This window comes from Oryx dammah, unplaced genomic scaffold, assembly GCF_014754425.2.
Source record: "Oryx dammah isolate SB20612 unplaced genomic scaffold, SCBI_Odam_1.1 HiC_scaffold_18, whole genome shotgun sequence".
NCBI classification, from domain to species: Eukaryota; Metazoa; Chordata; class Mammalia; order Artiodactyla; family Bovidae; genus Oryx; species Oryx dammah.
Genome location: NW_024070202.1, coordinates 115668680 through 115684692, shown reverse-complemented (window position 1 = coordinate 115684692; position 16013 = coordinate 115668680). Strand labels below are relative to the sequence as shown.

General features: G+C 45.3%; 1 long non-coding RNA gene across 1 annotated transcript; it reads right to left on the bottom strand.

Annotated features, from left to right (window-relative positions):
* Positions 1 to 659: 659 nt before the first annotated feature.
* LOC120877252 lies at positions 660 to 15655 on the bottom strand. The gene is made up of 3 exons (XR_005724303.1): positions 13689 to 15655; positions 7819 to 7825; positions 660 to 670 (listed from the first exon to the last, which is right to left on the bottom strand). It is a non-coding gene; the product is annotated as an uncharacterized LOC120877252 (long non-coding RNA).
* Between the last annotated feature and the right edge of the window lie 358 nt (positions 15656 to 16013).

Genomic DNA, 16013 nt, shown 5'->3' with positions numbered 1-16013 from the left:
GTTAGCAGGGGATTCCCAGGTGGCGCTAGTGGTAAAGAATCCACCTGCCGATACAGGAGGTATAGGAGACGCCAGCTAGGTCGCTGAGTCAGGAAGATCCCCTGGAGGAGGAAATGGCAGCCCACTCCAGTATTCTTGCCTGGAAAATTCCATGTCCATGGGGTCGCAAAGAATTGGATACACTGAGCACACACACAACGCAACCAGCATGGTGTAAGCACGAAGCAGTGAGGTTTTGAGTTCAGGATCTGAAGCCCAGATCTGCACCTTCATGGGCAAGTGACCACAGGCACGTTAGTTAACAGCCCTGAGTCCCACAAGAGCACCTGGAGGCCCACCGTGAGGGCTGAGGGAAAGACATACACTCCTGGCACAGAGTTCTCCATCTTCTAATCCACAGAGAAACCATCTGCCTTTTCCTCCCTGGTCATTGCCTGTTCACAGGGAATACTTCCTCTTTTTTCAAATTGCTGCACTTTACCAAAGGAAGTTAAAAATTTCTGGGCCACCATAAATGTACATTATAGATTCCTAACTGCATTTCTGCTGCTGCCCAGAGACTGCTTTATTGATCCTGGATTAACTTTCTAGTTTACTTCCCATAACACCACACCCAGACCCAAATAAGTGTTTCTCTTCGGCAACTCTGATTCCATTACCAATTTTCTAACTTTGAAACTTCTACTTCAGAAATTGATATCCATTGAGACCAGGGGTCCCCAGCCTCTGGGATCTAATGCCTGATGATCTGAGGTGGAGCTGATGCAATAATGATAGAAGCAAAGTGCACAATAAATGTAATGCGCTTGAATCATCCCCACACCACCACCACCCCCCCAACACACACACACTGCGGTCCGTGGAAAAACTGTCTTCCAAGAAATCGGTTCCTGGAACCAAAAAGGTCAGGGGCTACTCATTTCAATGATAAAAAGAGCTCATGTTGCTTCAGTATCCGCTCACTCACGCACTCTTGGCCACGAGGGGCTGCCTTCACACCCACTGCGATATATCAGTCCAGCGTCCTCTTTACAAGAAACACAACAAAAATGGGTGTATGTGGAGCTATCAGCACAACAGTGCTGCGAAGGGGGCGCGGGGTGATGTAATTTAAACTCTGTACTGGAAAACCCAAATGGAACTTTTTGGCCAGCCCAATAGTCTCTGGGAGATTTATCCAGAATAAGACTTCAAAGTCTCCCAGAATACCCAATCCATATACACAGAGCTTTTCCCACTTTTGTGACATACACTTGACCCTTCAATGTTCTATTTTCAAAGTTGCCTTCAGGGAAGCAATTTACTCAATCTATCCTTAAAAATGAGGCTTCCTTGGTGGCTCAGATGGGAAAGAATCTGCCTGCAAAGCAGGAGATCTTGGGTCAGGAAGATCCCCTGGAGAAGGGAATGGCAACCCACTCCACTATTCTTGCCTGGAAAAATCCATGGACAGAGGAGCCTGATGGGCTACAGTCCATGGGGTCGCAAAGAGCGGGACATGACTGAGTGACCAGCACTTTCACTTTCAGCCCTTAAAAGCCATCATTCAGCGGGGAGATGAACAATGGTTTTTCTGCTCTCCTGGATAAAGGGAAACACTTGACTCAGTACGGCAAGAGGAGGTACCAAGCAGGAATCTCTAAACTTCACAAGCCTATTTACAACTCCTGCTCAACCCCTCCTCACTCCTCTTTTCCAGCTACTAAATGTCATGGTGACATTTCCTTGTTTGTAATAATATGCAATTTACAGACTGTGACTGGGTCATTTTGCCTTTTCCATCAGTCATTTTCTTGACTCTCCTCAACTTACAGCTCTACAGCCCAGGAGAGTATGTGACGGGACAGCTCAGAGCTCTACGAAGCACTCTGCAAATTATCACCTGGATTCTGATGTGGCTAGAACTCAAATAGCTATTTTAAAATATATAGCAACTATTTAGAAAGATGAAGTGATTTTGATAATGTCCTGGTGAACTATAACTTAAAGAGAACACAATTTTATTGATGTAGAATCACCAAACATGTGAGCAAGGAAACACAGGTTTTCTTTGCCTGTATTTCTTGGCCCGTTTCTTAAAAAAAAAAAAGAGAGAGAGAGAGAAATTCATTGTTTTATAACGATAAAGTTTATAACTCTTCTGCTCTACTGATCTGATTGGATTTTGGAAGTGTTGCCTCTCTTAGCTCTACTCAAAGTCAGAGATGAGAAACTCAGCATATATGAATACAATGGGATTTAAAGTCAACATCATTCAACAGTAAAGATTTGCTAAATACATTTTCAAAAAGCCAGTGGATTCGTCAGTGTTTGGATCCACTCTCCTATCACTAAAGTTCTTCAGCATCGTCACAAATATTTCCTGGCCATGAACTAAGGGCAAAATTCTAGCTCCTGTTCCACAAATAAAAATATAGGCAAAAATAAAGAGATGGTTCCCAAGTTTTTTAGTAATAAAGTTGAATTGTTGTTGTTCTTTAGTTGCTAAGTCATGTCTGACTCTCTGCAGCCCCATGGACTGTAGCCCGCCAGGCTCCTCTGTCCATGGGATTTCCCAGGCAAGAACACTGGAGTGGGTTGCCATTTCCTCCTCCAGGGGATCTTCCCCACCCAGAGACTGAACCCAAGTCTCCCGCCTGGCAGGTGGATTCTACACCGCTGAGCCACATGGGAAGCCCAGTATAGTTGAGTAGATAAGTATAAAACTGGGCCTTCCCTGGTGGCTCAGATGGTAAAGTGTCTGCCTGAAATGCGGGAGACCCAGGGTCGATCCCTGGGTTGGGAAGATCCCCTGGAGAAGGGCATGGCAACCCATGCCAGTACTCTGGCCTGGAAAATTCCACGGATGGAGGAGCCTGGTTGGCTACAGTCCATGGGTTTGCAAAGAGTCGGACACGACTGAGCAACCTCACTTTTTCCCACTTAAAATATTACTATTTTTGAGGCTGTTGGAGCCCATCTGAATAATAAATTCTAATAAAAGTGGTTAAACTCTGGAAATGCTGATCCCTTGGTGATGGCCACAAAGCTGTTGAGAGTACAGTTGACAATAAGAAGCCCATTCTCTTCTTGCCTATTTCAATCCTCCTTTCCAAATGAATGACACCATATTTTCTAACCATAGACCAAAGAAATGAGGTACCATTAAATGCAAACTATGACCAAGCCTTTCCCAAACAGAAAGGCTTCCAATAATTTGTCACAACTACATAACCAAAGGCATCCTGTAATATGGGATGTATCAGTGTTACTCTGACACATCTGAAAGCAGTGGAGCCTTGGTACTCAGAGTGTGCTCTGGGAGAGAGAATACCAGAGCAAGAGGCAAAGAAGATGGCATCTGACAGCTGACCCAAGATGCGGGACCAGTTATTCTTGTTGTTCAGTCACTAAGTCCTGTCCGATTCTTTGTGACCCCATGAACCGCAGCACACCAGGCTTCCCTGTCTTTCACTATCTCCTGGAGCTTGCTCAAATCCATTCCCATTGAGTTGGTGATACTATCTAACCATCTCATCCCCTGTTGTCCCCTTCTCCTCCTGCCTTCAATTTTTCTAGCATCAGAGTCTTTTCCAATGAATAGGCTCTTCGCATCAGGTGGCCAAAGTATTGGAGCTTCAGCTTCAGCATCAGTCTTTCCAGTGACTATTCAGGGTTGATTTCCCTTAGAATTCATTGGTTGACCTCCTTTCAGTCCAAGGGACTCTCAAGAGTCTTCTCCAACACCACAGTCCAAAAGCATCAGTTTCTTTGCATTTAGCTTTCTTTATGGTCCAACTCTCACATCCATACATGACTACTGGAAAAACCGTAGCTTTGACTAGATGGACCTTTGTTGGCAAAGTGATGTCTTTGCTTTTTAATATGCTGTCTATGTCGGTCATAGCTTCCTTCCAAGGAGCAAACATCTTTTAATTTCTGGCTGCTGGACCAGGCCTATATACCAAACAAGTGTGCTCTGAGCATGCGTAGCAATAGTTTCATTGGAAGGCTTCCCAAGAAATGTAGCTCTTGGGGCCCACCCTAGAACTACTCGGTCAGAACATGCGTTTTCAAAAAACATTGATTTATGTATTTGATTGCAACAGGTCTTAGCTGGGCACACAGGAGCGCTGATCTTCACTGAGGCATGCAGGATCTAGTTCCCTGACCAGGGATTGAACCTGGGCCCCCTGCATTGGGAGCCTGGAGTCTTAGCCCCTGGACCACCAGGGGATTCCCAGAATACGTGTTCTTACAAGAACTCCTAATTGAGGAGCGTGCACAGGAAGGATTGAGAAGCACCACAGCAGAGGGATGTTCACAGGAGGGGTGAGTAAGCTAGCCAAGAATTGCTACCTTCCTTGGATACATATACGTGCACAGGCAACCTCCAGAGTAAAGAAAATGGAAACTTTCCACTTCAGCAAGAATATGCCTGGGCTCACCCTTAGACAAAGCACAGGCTCAAGCCAAGCACTGTGTTCCCCACTGCCCGGCAGAAACCCCATGAATTCTTTTCAAGTCACACGAGGAAGATCTTTCCTCCCAATCAATGCACACCCTGAGCTTAGAGAGACTCTCCATGGATGCACATTACCCACTGACTTAAGACTACCCAGTAGTCTTACCAGCCCAAGTAGAAAGAGAACCAAGCTTAACAGGATCTCCAGTCTCAACTGCGGCACTGGAAGTTCAGAACGGTAATGATCACCAGGCGCGTACATCCTTAACAGGTCTGTTAGACGAATATCAAGAAAATGATGCAAGCAGCTTGAACTCCGATGGCTCACAACAGCCATCAGCCACCTGAGAGGACACTTCCAATCCGGAGCCCTGGTGGGATCCTCTGACACCTCCATCTTTCTGGTGAAGGAGGATGTACAACCGGATGAGGGAAAGGAAAGCTGCAGGTCACCTCTGAGCACAGAGCACCCCTCAGGGAGCTTGGAACAGGGGCCTCAGAAGTATAAGCAGTGGTACCCAGATCCCACCAGGACAAACTTAAAATCAGGAAGCAGAAACCACAGTGCCTCTCAGACAGCTGATGGGAAGAGAGGGAGCAAGCTGAGCCGGTACCAGTGATGGGACACGCGGTGCTTCTCATGGAGAAACAGATCACGCAGGAAGCAGAGGCCGGGGCCCACTCAGCCAGGGGCCCCACCCGACAGAGCAAAGCACCCAGCTTAGTGACTCCAGGAAGCATGAGGGCGGAGACGGTGTCACGGCCGGGAAGACGCTACAGTCACCTGTCAGTATCCTGTGTGAGCGCACCCCATGAAAACACCCTGAAAGGTCTCCGGGGAAAAAAATAAATAAGGTCCGTTCTGTGCACATGCCACACCCAGAGCAACCTGGGCAAGATTCACTCTGCCTTTCCCCTCATTCCTTCTCTGCCTGAACTCAACCACGGCAAAACGACAAATGGGGGCTGGTGGGTGCAGGAGAAGAGGAAGAAACACACCAGGAAGGAAGCACGGAGAAGCCCCCTGCCCTCCCTGCCACAGGCTTGCAGACCTGAAGGGGGTCAAGCTGGGAGGGAGGCGGAGACTGTCTCTGCATGAATTCTGGACTTAACCTTCCTGTAGAAGACTGGCCTGGGCATTTTAAGGGCTCCCTGGTGGCTCAGACAAAAGGAATCTGCCTGCCAATGCAGAACGCATGGGTTTAATCCCTGGGTTGGGAAGATCCCCTGGAGGAGGGCATGGCAACCCACTCTGGTGTTCTTGCCTGGAGAATCCCATGGACAGAGGAGCCTGGTGGGCTACAGTCCACGGGGTCACAAAGAGTCAGACACGACTGAGCAACTCACACTCATCTGTAATACAAAAGGACACAGAAAAGCTAAATAGCTTCACAAATCTGGGTACCAACCAGTCAAAACTTGTTTCAAAGACACATGGAAAAAGCCAAAAAGTTTGTCTCCTGATGATTCCAAGAGTCATCGGATGCCGTCAACAGAACACTGAGCATTCACTGAAGAAAGAGATGAGGTCTCACGTTTATTGAACCCCACCCCACCACCCCACTCCATGCTTTACACATTCCACACCATTTCTGTTACAGCTCGTTGGACTGAGAAAAATACAGAAACCCCTGAAAGTAGCTCAAGTTAAAAAACAAAATGAAAACAATAACAAATATATTGTGGAGGTAATCTAGATTATCTGGGCCCACCCTGTGCACTTGAGACCTTGTCCCGCCCTCATCTTGAACCTATATTCAAAGTTACATCAAAAGACTCAACTCCAGTTGCTGCCGAAAGCCCATATCTAGCTAGGCAGCACATCAGTGAGCCCAGAGATTTTTCTTGCCACGTCTCTGAAAAGAGAGATACTACCCCCAACACTTCTATTTCACTCCCCAATGTATAGCTCCTGGCCGCCAGCAACATCATCTTTTTCTGTCTTGTTCCCTTTTATCTCTTGCCACAAAGCCACACAGATACCCTCTATTTTTCTGATAAATTCAGCTCTTGGCAAGCTCTATCCAATAATAACCTGGAACGTAGCCATCACTCCCACTTCTGCTTAGAAAGCAATTCGATGACTTCTTTTCCCTCACTTGTGTCTCTTGAGATATAAAGCAAGAATGCAAAGAAGTTTAACAAAAAGTTTGTTCCACCAAAATAGTTCTATTTGGTAGGAGTGGGGAGATGGAATGAACATGGGAAGTCTTGCTAGAAATTTCAGGTTTTATTTTCTGTCAATTTTACGTTGTAGTACATCTCAGAAGGCAGAAGGAGCTTAAAAGGAAATATAGGGGCATAGCTGCTGCTGCTGCTAAGTCACTTCAGTCGTGTCCAACTCTGTATGACCCCATAGACGGCAGCCCACCAGGCTCCCCCATCCCTGGGATTCTCCAGGTAAGAAAACTGGAGTGGGTTGCCGTTTCCTTCTCCAATGCATGAAAGTTAAAAGTGAAAGTGAAGTCACTCAGTCGTGTCCAACTCTTAGCGACCCCATGGACTGCAGCCCACCAGGCTCCTCCGTCCATGGATTTTCCAGGCAAGAGTACTGGAGTGGGATGCCATTGTCTTCTCTGATAGGGGCATAGAGACAGGCTCAAACTGTGGTGCTGGAGAAGACTCTTAAGAGTCCCCTGGACTGCAAGAAGATCCAACCAGTCCATCCTAAAGGACATCAACCCTGAATATTCATTGGAAGGACTGATGCTGAAGCTGAAGCTCCAAAACCTTGGCCCCCTGATGCAAAGAGCTGACTCACTGGAAAAGACCCTGATGCTGGGAAAGACTGAGGGCGGGAGGAGAAGGGGACAACAGAGGACGAGATGGTTGAATAGCATCACTGACTCAATGGATATGAATTTGAACAAACTCTAGGAGACAGTGAAGGACAAGGAAGCCTGGTGTGCTGCAGTCCACGGGGTTGCAAAGAGTCGGATACGACTTAGCAACTGAACGGCAAAGACAACAACAAAGACAGGCTTCTTTCGTTCGAACTGTAACTCGGCAGCCCGAAGGCAAGGCCAGTCCTGGGGGTCTCACCACTTCTGTCGACTCTGCTGCCCCCTTCTTCCTCCCAGCAGGCATCCTTAGCATCTCATGACTGTACCCGGCTGCCAGAGCCTACGTGCTCTTACACAGGGGACCTCTGTCCTCCAATGGGCGTCTCTGTGTCTCTCACTTCAAAACTGCCAGCAGAGGGTTTGATCGGCTCAGTTTACCCTGCAGATTTCCTCTGTGGGAGGACGTGGTCAGACCCGGTCTAAACAGCTGTGTTCAGGAGAAGGCTGAGTCCTCTGTTTTAAACAGGAGAGCAGAAGCTGGGGGCAGGCATCTACTCTCACTGACCATAAACGGCCCGGGAAGTAATGAACGGCATCTCTGTTACACACGTGTCCAGGGAGCAGCTGACGAGTGAATTAAGAAAGAAGTGTTGTGGCACCCCCGAACGCTTGATACGGCATGGGAGATTTTACCCACTGTGTATTGTTTCTTTATTTATTTTTTCATATCAGGTCCTTTTTGATGATTTCTCAGGCTCCTGACTATTACACAGAGGAAATTAAGCACAATTCCTCTACTGGAAAGAACCGGAATCTATTCTCACGGGTCACATATAAAAAGCACCAGGAGCCAATACAGAGAGTGTTCCATAATAACTCTGCAGGTCCCTGAGTTGCCCAAGATTACAGTTCTCTCTCTGGAAAGCGGGCAAGTCTGTTGCATGGAGCCTCGAGTCTGTGTGCTCCTCCCAAGACTGCAGGCCACGTGGAAAGGACAGTCAGCACCGTCTCTGCCTCCCCCCGTAAACTCCACTGATCACTCTCTGCTCTGACCAACTGCAATCCCACAGGGCAGCCTTACTCGTTTTTAACACCCCCTGGTATTGCATTCTGTTGTTTCCTGTCTCATCTCTGAAGATCTTATCTCATTAATAAATGTCGCAGCAGGTTATTTTTTTTCTTCTTCTTCTAAGTATCATAGGGAAGGAATCCAATGCCCACAAAATATATAAAGAGCAGGTAGACTTAAGGGTTGAAAGAAATATAGGTTGAAGCTACCAAGTAAACAATTCAGTGCTATTTATTATTTATCTGTTTCCAGTTTGAATACATTTTCTTGATTTTACCACCCCTGGGGCCACAAATGATTCGCGTATAATCATGGAACTCCATTTCCTCAGTTAAAAAAAAAAAAAGGAAGAAATAAAAACTCATGTATCTACCTTAGTGGCTGTTATGAAGGTGAAATAAGCTAACATTCAGGAAAAAAATAAGAAAAGTGGAAGGAGGGAGAGAGGCACCTCAAATTGTTGGTTGTGTCTTCGGTTCATTTATTACCTTCCCATTCTGGCCTCAGTTTTATGTCAGATACTCACAGTATGTGTTTGCTTTTATACTAAAGTGTGAAGGACTCCCGCCGGTTTAGTTTCCATTGGATATATTTTATTAAGAATTGCCTTTAACTTCTGTACCTGGCAATGCCTTAATAACGGCAAATCACCTTGCTTGTGGCTCTTTCTGGGGCTGGAATATTTGCAGTTAAGAGGTTGGTGGAGCTCAGAAGCCTACTGTATGTCCTCAGTTTTTACATTAAAAAATAAAAGGCCCAGGGGGCTTCAGTCACTTCCCTGTGGCTCAGTCTGCACAGAAGGTACAGCTCCACCAACTGTGAGGTCCAGGCCTCCTCCTTTTCCCTTATCTCCACGCTTTCTCAGTGAGTAATCCTTCACCAAAGGAGTTTTTCCACATCTGAGCTCTTAGGTTTGAGATGACTTTAAGAAAGGTCCCCTGCATCTTCATTTTCTATCACAAAATGATATCACATTCAGATATCATTTTAATCATCTGCTGCTGCTGCTGCTGAGTCACTTCAGTCGTGTCCGACTCTGCGCGACCCCAGAGACGGCAGCCCACCAGGCTCCCCCGTCCCTGGGATTCTCCAGGCAAGAACACTGGAGTGGGTTGCCATTTCCTTCTCCAATGCATGAAAGTGAAGAGTGAAAGGGAAGTCGCTCAGTCGTGTCCGACTCTTCGCAACCCCATGGACTGCAGCCCACCAGGCTCCTCCATCCATGGGCTTTTCCAGGCAAGAGGACTGGAGTGGGGTGCCATCGCCTTGTCTGTTTAATCATCTAGTAATCTCTAAATATCTAATACCCTTTTAGTATTGCATTTGAATATTTCGTTTTAAAAAAAGAAGTTTGGGATTCACAGTACACACTTTATATATTTTATATATCTACATATACAAAGTTTATATATATATATATATATGTATATATACACACTATGGCTTTTCCAGTAGTCATGTATTGATGTGAGAGCTGGACTATAAATAAAGCTGAGCACCAAAGAATTGATGCTTTTGAACTGTGGTGTTGGAGAAGACTCTTGAGAGTCCCTTGGACTGCAAGATCCAACCAGTCTATCCTAAAGGAGATCAGTCCTTTGTGTTCATTGGAGGGACTGATGTTGAAGCTGAAACTCCAACACTTTGGTCACCTGATGCGGAGAGCTGACTCATTTGAAAAGACCCTGATGCTGGCAAAGATTGAAGGTGGGAGAAGGGGACGACTGATGATGAGATGGTTGGATGGCATCACCGACTCGATGGACATGGGTTTGGGTGGACTCTGGGAGTTGGTGATGGACAGGGATGCCTGGAGTGCTGTGACTCATGGGGTCAAAAAGAGTCGGACACAACTGAGCGACTGAACTGAACTGACACACTACAATTTATAAAGTAAATAGGCAACAAGACCTACTGAACAGCACAGGGAACTATGACCAATCTCTTGTAAAAACCTATAATGAAAGAGTATGTGTAACTAAATCACTTTACTGTGCACCTGAAATTAACACAACATTGTAAATCAGCTAGACTTCAATAAAAGTTGTTTTAATTAAATTTTTTAAAAATTTAAAAAGTATGATGGAGATACTGAGACGGCATTATAACTGTGGGTCATGAAGGTAACGCAGACTTTCTAAGGCCCTAAGAATATGGGGAGGGAATGAGCAAGGTGTTAGATAACTTTCCTCCACCTCTGTTGACTGAACACAGATTTCTAGGCCTTTAGTCAAAAATAACTTCAGATTTGGGGTCTACAAGATACAAGATGTGAGATTATTAAAACACTGCACTCGAGGTCCAGCTTTTGACTTATATAATTTGAACTATCCAACATGCTAGATTTAGACCAGAAAAACAATTACTTCTCATTTACGGCCCTCTATTCCTGGAAATTTAACTTATGCATGAGCTTATATTTGTTTTATGCATTTTACTGAGAAAATGAGGACAATTAAAATTTTAAAAATCAATAAAATGTATAACCAAAATAACATAAATAGATTTTCACTAATATCCTGGAAGTCATTACAGCAATTTATGTTTTATGCATCCCATTAAACTTTCTAAAATTCTCCAGCATGATTTAGATTCTGGGTAGTAAAAAGAATTTACATTTTTTTTATTTATATGGGTTTTCTTTCCTATTTCTTTCAGCAATTACCAACCAAAAAAGGAAGCCACTTGTTTAGCATGCAGAACTATGGCTGCAGGACTTCTCTGCTGGTCCTGTGGCTAAGACTTAGCGATCTCAATGCAGGGGACCCAAGTTTGAACCCTGGTCAGGGAGCTAGGTCCCACTTGCTGAAACTAAGACCCAGTGCAATTAAAGAAATAAAAAATAAATATTAAAGAACTATGATTGGCCAGTCAAACTCAGAAAGAAAGACAGATACCCTAGGACATCACTTATATACGGAATCTAAAATGTGAAGCAAATGAACTTATCTATGAAACACACACAGATGTAGAGAGGAGACTAATAGCTGCCAAAAGGGAGGAGGATGGGGAAGGGATGGATTAGAAGTCTGGGTTTAGCAGATGCAAACTAGTTCGTACAGAATGGATAAGCAACAAGGTCCTACCGTATAGCCCAGGGAACTCTACTAGACACCCTGTGATAAACCATAATGGAACAGAATGTGAAAAAGAATGTGTGCACGTATGTATAATGAATCACTTTGCTGTCATCTAAAAATTAACACTACACGTTAAATCAACTATGCTTCAGTAGAATAAATAAATGCATAAATAAAACAAAGTTCAGAGGAGTCCCTCTGACAGGAGGAACCAGGCACTCCCACAGAGGATGATGGATACTGTCAGCTGTCAGCAGCAGGGAAGCTGGGAACTCAGTCAAAGCTGTCTGCTGAGGTCCTGGTAGGCCCAGGGATTAGAACAGGTAGAAAGCTCTGAAATTCAAGCCACAAGACCAGCTGGAGCGACCCAGGAAGCAGGAGTCCTGGTGGACACCTTCTCAGCTGAATTCCAGCTCTGGGATGTGCTCGGTCCCAGCACAGGGATGGTGGTCATGAAGTAGAATGCGTGAGAGACGAGAAAAGACAGGACGTGAACCAAGTTATGACAGTCATAAATCACCATTCACAAGCTTCGCTTTGTCTGCAGCGCCCAGAGCAGCTTGTGGGTCACGGCTGATCTAACCATTGGGGGGCCGCCCACAGAGAGGCAGCCGGCGATTCAGCTGCGTCCTCAGATCCAGGCGGGGAACCCGCTCACCCGCAAAATGGAGGAGGAGGTCCTTAACCGCAGGGTGTAGACTGAGGAAAAACTTGGAGAGTGGGTGAAATGCCTCGTGAAGGGAAGTTCCCAGATCTAAACAGGAAGGGGCAGGAAACAGGGGGAAGGATCTAGGTGTTACACCTTGGAGAGGGGAGATCATGAAATTGGGCTTTGTTTTGTGTGTGTGTGAAAGGGAATAAAAAAGGATCAAATGAGAACCTTTAGATGTAACAGGATATGGCTGGTCAAAATGTGAATTTTGGAGAACATACATCGGGAAAAGGAAAGCAAGAAGAAGAGGAAAAAGTGACAGAAGAGGGAAAAAAGACACCACACACAAAACAAGACTCAAGAAGAAGAGAGGTTCACAAAGATTTATCCAGTCTTGGGGAGGAGATTAGGAGGGAACAGCAACGTCGGCAGGAATGGCATTGGTTGACCCTTGTTTCCTGGATGTGGTCCCAAAATGCAGAGGAACATTAAGTTGTGCACTAAAAATTTATAAAAAATAAAGTTAGGAGTAAGTCTCGTGAGCCATTATTATAGAAACTTGATTCCACTGATTCTAGGGCTTCCAGTAGGTGAGGTCCCCCAAAGCACTGATTTGGAAGTCGGGGCACTGAATTTATTAATGGGAAAGACATGGGGAGCCCCAGTCCCAACAACAGCTGCGTTAAGGTCCTGACAAACCAGCTTCACACATACAGCTGTCAAAACGCAAAGCAAGCACAGTCTGAAGGCACTGGAGAACAACCCAAAGTGAGAAGATTTTGCAAGGGACAAGGTCTGCGGCGACTGCTTCAGGTAGAAAGTGGTGGAGCTGGGGAGGGGGCGGATTCTAGAATTAGCAAGACCAGTGGGAGAGCCTCAAATTCTGTGCATAAGTGCTGCCTCAGCCATGTGAGAATAGGGGGATTCAAGTTGAACTAGATACAGATAATAGAGCACAATACAGGTAAGTTGGTGTTCACTTAACTGCCTGCTTCAGGGAGAATCCAGCATCTCCACCCAACGTTCACAAGGTCAAGCTAGGAGCGACTTCATTTTCACTTTTCAGTTTCATGCATTGGAGAAGGAAATGGCAACCCACTCCAGTGTTCTTGCCTGGAGAATCCCAGCCTGGTCTATGTCGTCTATGGGGTCGCACAGAGTCGGACACGACTGAAGTGACTTAGCAGCAGCAGCAGCAGCAACATAAAAAGAAACACGAAAACATGGCCCATCCTCAACAAAGACGCCCAAGCAACACCGATTGGTCCCAAGACAACCCAGATGTTCGAAAGCAAGGATTTTAAAGCTGAGATTACAATGAGGCTCATTAATTAAAGGAAAATGGGCCTCGCACAACAAATGAAAAGGCAGCAGAACAAAGTGAGGATTCTAGAATCGAGAATCCGGCATCTGGAGCAAACCGCTGGAAATGCAGACAGTAAACTGGAGAACGCAGCGCACAGAGTGAAAACTGAGCCAAAGCAGCGATCGGATCTGAAGAAGAGAGAGGAAAGAGGAACATCTGCGGAATGAGATAGTGTCTAACATACATGTGATTGCCATCCCAACAAATTAGGAACAGGACAGAAAAAAGAAAACACTTGAAGAAACAATGGCTGCAATATTCCCAAATGTGGTGAATTTAAATATTCAAGATGACCTATGACCCCGTGGCAGGACACGTAGGAGGAGACTCATGCCCAGGCAGGTAACACCCAAACACTGAAAACCCAAGAGAAAGAGAAAATCCTGACAGCAGATGTAAAAATGGCACCTTACACCCAGACATCGATGAATTGAATGACTAGTCGCGTCTCAGTGGGAAAAAAAATGAGACCAGAATTCAGCTAACGCCACCTTTAAAGTGCTGAAGAGAAACCAAAATCTTACCCACTCAGAATTCTATAACCAGCAGAAAATATTTTTAAGTCTAAAGACAGAGTAAAAATGCAGGTTGGCTCTAGCTAGCATTATTGTGCAAAATGCATTCTTATTGAACTAAAATACTTTCAGCTGAATCTTTTTTTTTTTTTTAATGCCCTAAAGAGAAGGTGACAAAAACCCAAGCCGAACTGAACCCAGAGGCCACATGTTTGCCGTCCCTGTCTTGCCATGAAGTAAGTACCAGGAGTAGAAAGTAGACGCGGGTGGGAAGTAAGAAGCTAAGTTCATCAAAAAGAAACTTTTCATGCTAGGATTACTGTTGGTTCAAATTCTCAGCAGCTTTGGGGGCGTGTAACCTGAAACCTGCTCCTGCACATGGAGGGCAGGGAGAGACCCCAGAAAGAGGCAGGTCACTTCAGATCAGCAGGGGGCAGTTTTAAGAAGCAAGGGGACTTAGAGCTTGGGTGACCGGAAGACCAGCAGTATCTCTACACCCACTTACCAGCATCTTCAGACTTACAGAGAGGCCTTAGTAGGTCCAGGCATTCAGGCCAGGTGGTCTCGAAACCACCTCACTCTCTCAAGCCTGCATCTTTGGAATGGCTCCCACTATGGGAATGGGAGGGGGAGTGGGCCGGGCTGGGTGTTCCACTGCAGTGGAACCAGAAGGCACATCCTCTTGATAACCTCCCTCAACAATTATAGCAATGCCTAGCATAAAGCAATCAAGATTAGAGCCTTAGATACAGCAGTGCTTGTAGTTCATGTCAATAAAATGTTTTCAATATAAAATTTATTTTTTCTTTAAATATGCATGACATTGGAAATGTAATACTCTAGAGAGAAGGCCAGAAAACAGAACGTGAGGCCACCCTGCAGGCTTGAAGATGCTCACCCAGCATCGAGCAGTCACGTCTAGGTACCACTGCTCTTATGTTTCAAACAGCAGTGATGAAAAGGATCAGTAATTAGTGCTGTAAGAAGTTAAAACAAGGGGAAAATTTTAAAACAACAAATTGCAGAATAATTTTGGAATACAGTTGAGTGACTGCATGTTAAAGTTTAAGTTGTCCATTCTGCAATACTAAGACTTATCAGTAACCTCCCCTTTTACCACAGAAGACTTTAGTAGCCTTTAGACAATGAAAAAGAAATTCAAACATTATGTGTAAATAATAAAGCTGCAGCTCTTCCTTCCATAAAGGTTATACTGGAGTTTGATAAGTCCCTCGTACAATGGTACAGGCATCTCCAATCTCTGGGATCTAATACCTGAAGATTTGATGTGGTGCTGATGTGATAATAATAGAGATACAGTGCACAATAAATGCAATGCCCTAGAATCAGGCTGAAACCATCACCCACCCCCACACATGGAAAAACTGTCTTCCAAGAAACCGGTCCCTGCTGCCAGAAAGGCTGCTGCAATGGTATATAAGTTTTCAAAACCAACATTTTACATGTTCACATCATTTAGTAATACTACTGCAAAATATATTCATTAAGCACTCAAAAAAAAAAAAAAACCCACAATACATTATGAGTATTGAGTAAGAATCACTCTGTCTCCTGGTTTTGAGCTGATCACAGTTACCAGTTTGTAAAGTTCCTTACTGTCTTTTCTCTTCATGTGTATTTCTAGGTAATTAGTATCATAGAGTATATACCATTTGTATCTTAAAAAAATAAAAAAGCAAGAGTCTGGCACTTACTGACTTTCCAAAAAGTATCCAAATAGAGCCGGTGGAAGTCACCAAGCCTCGCCCCATGGATGCAGAGCCCCACCCCTGCAGAACCACCCCAAGTAGGCTGCTCTATGGGTCCGTGGGCTGCACCCAAATGTCAGGCCTCCCACAAATATTTAGAACAACCCTAGCTGTTGACTGGTGCTTGACGGGTGCTTGATGGATACGCTTATGGCGGCCAGCACCAGACCAGCATGGGGTGGGTGAGACAGTGCCGTCCCATGGGGACATTTTCCTTGCCCCGTCCCAGGTGACTGGTACTCCTAGAGTTCCCTCCTCAGGACCACTGGCTCCTGCCCAGACCAGGGATGGCGGTTGGACTGGCACCCTCTGTGATCCTTAGCAGCTATTAGCAC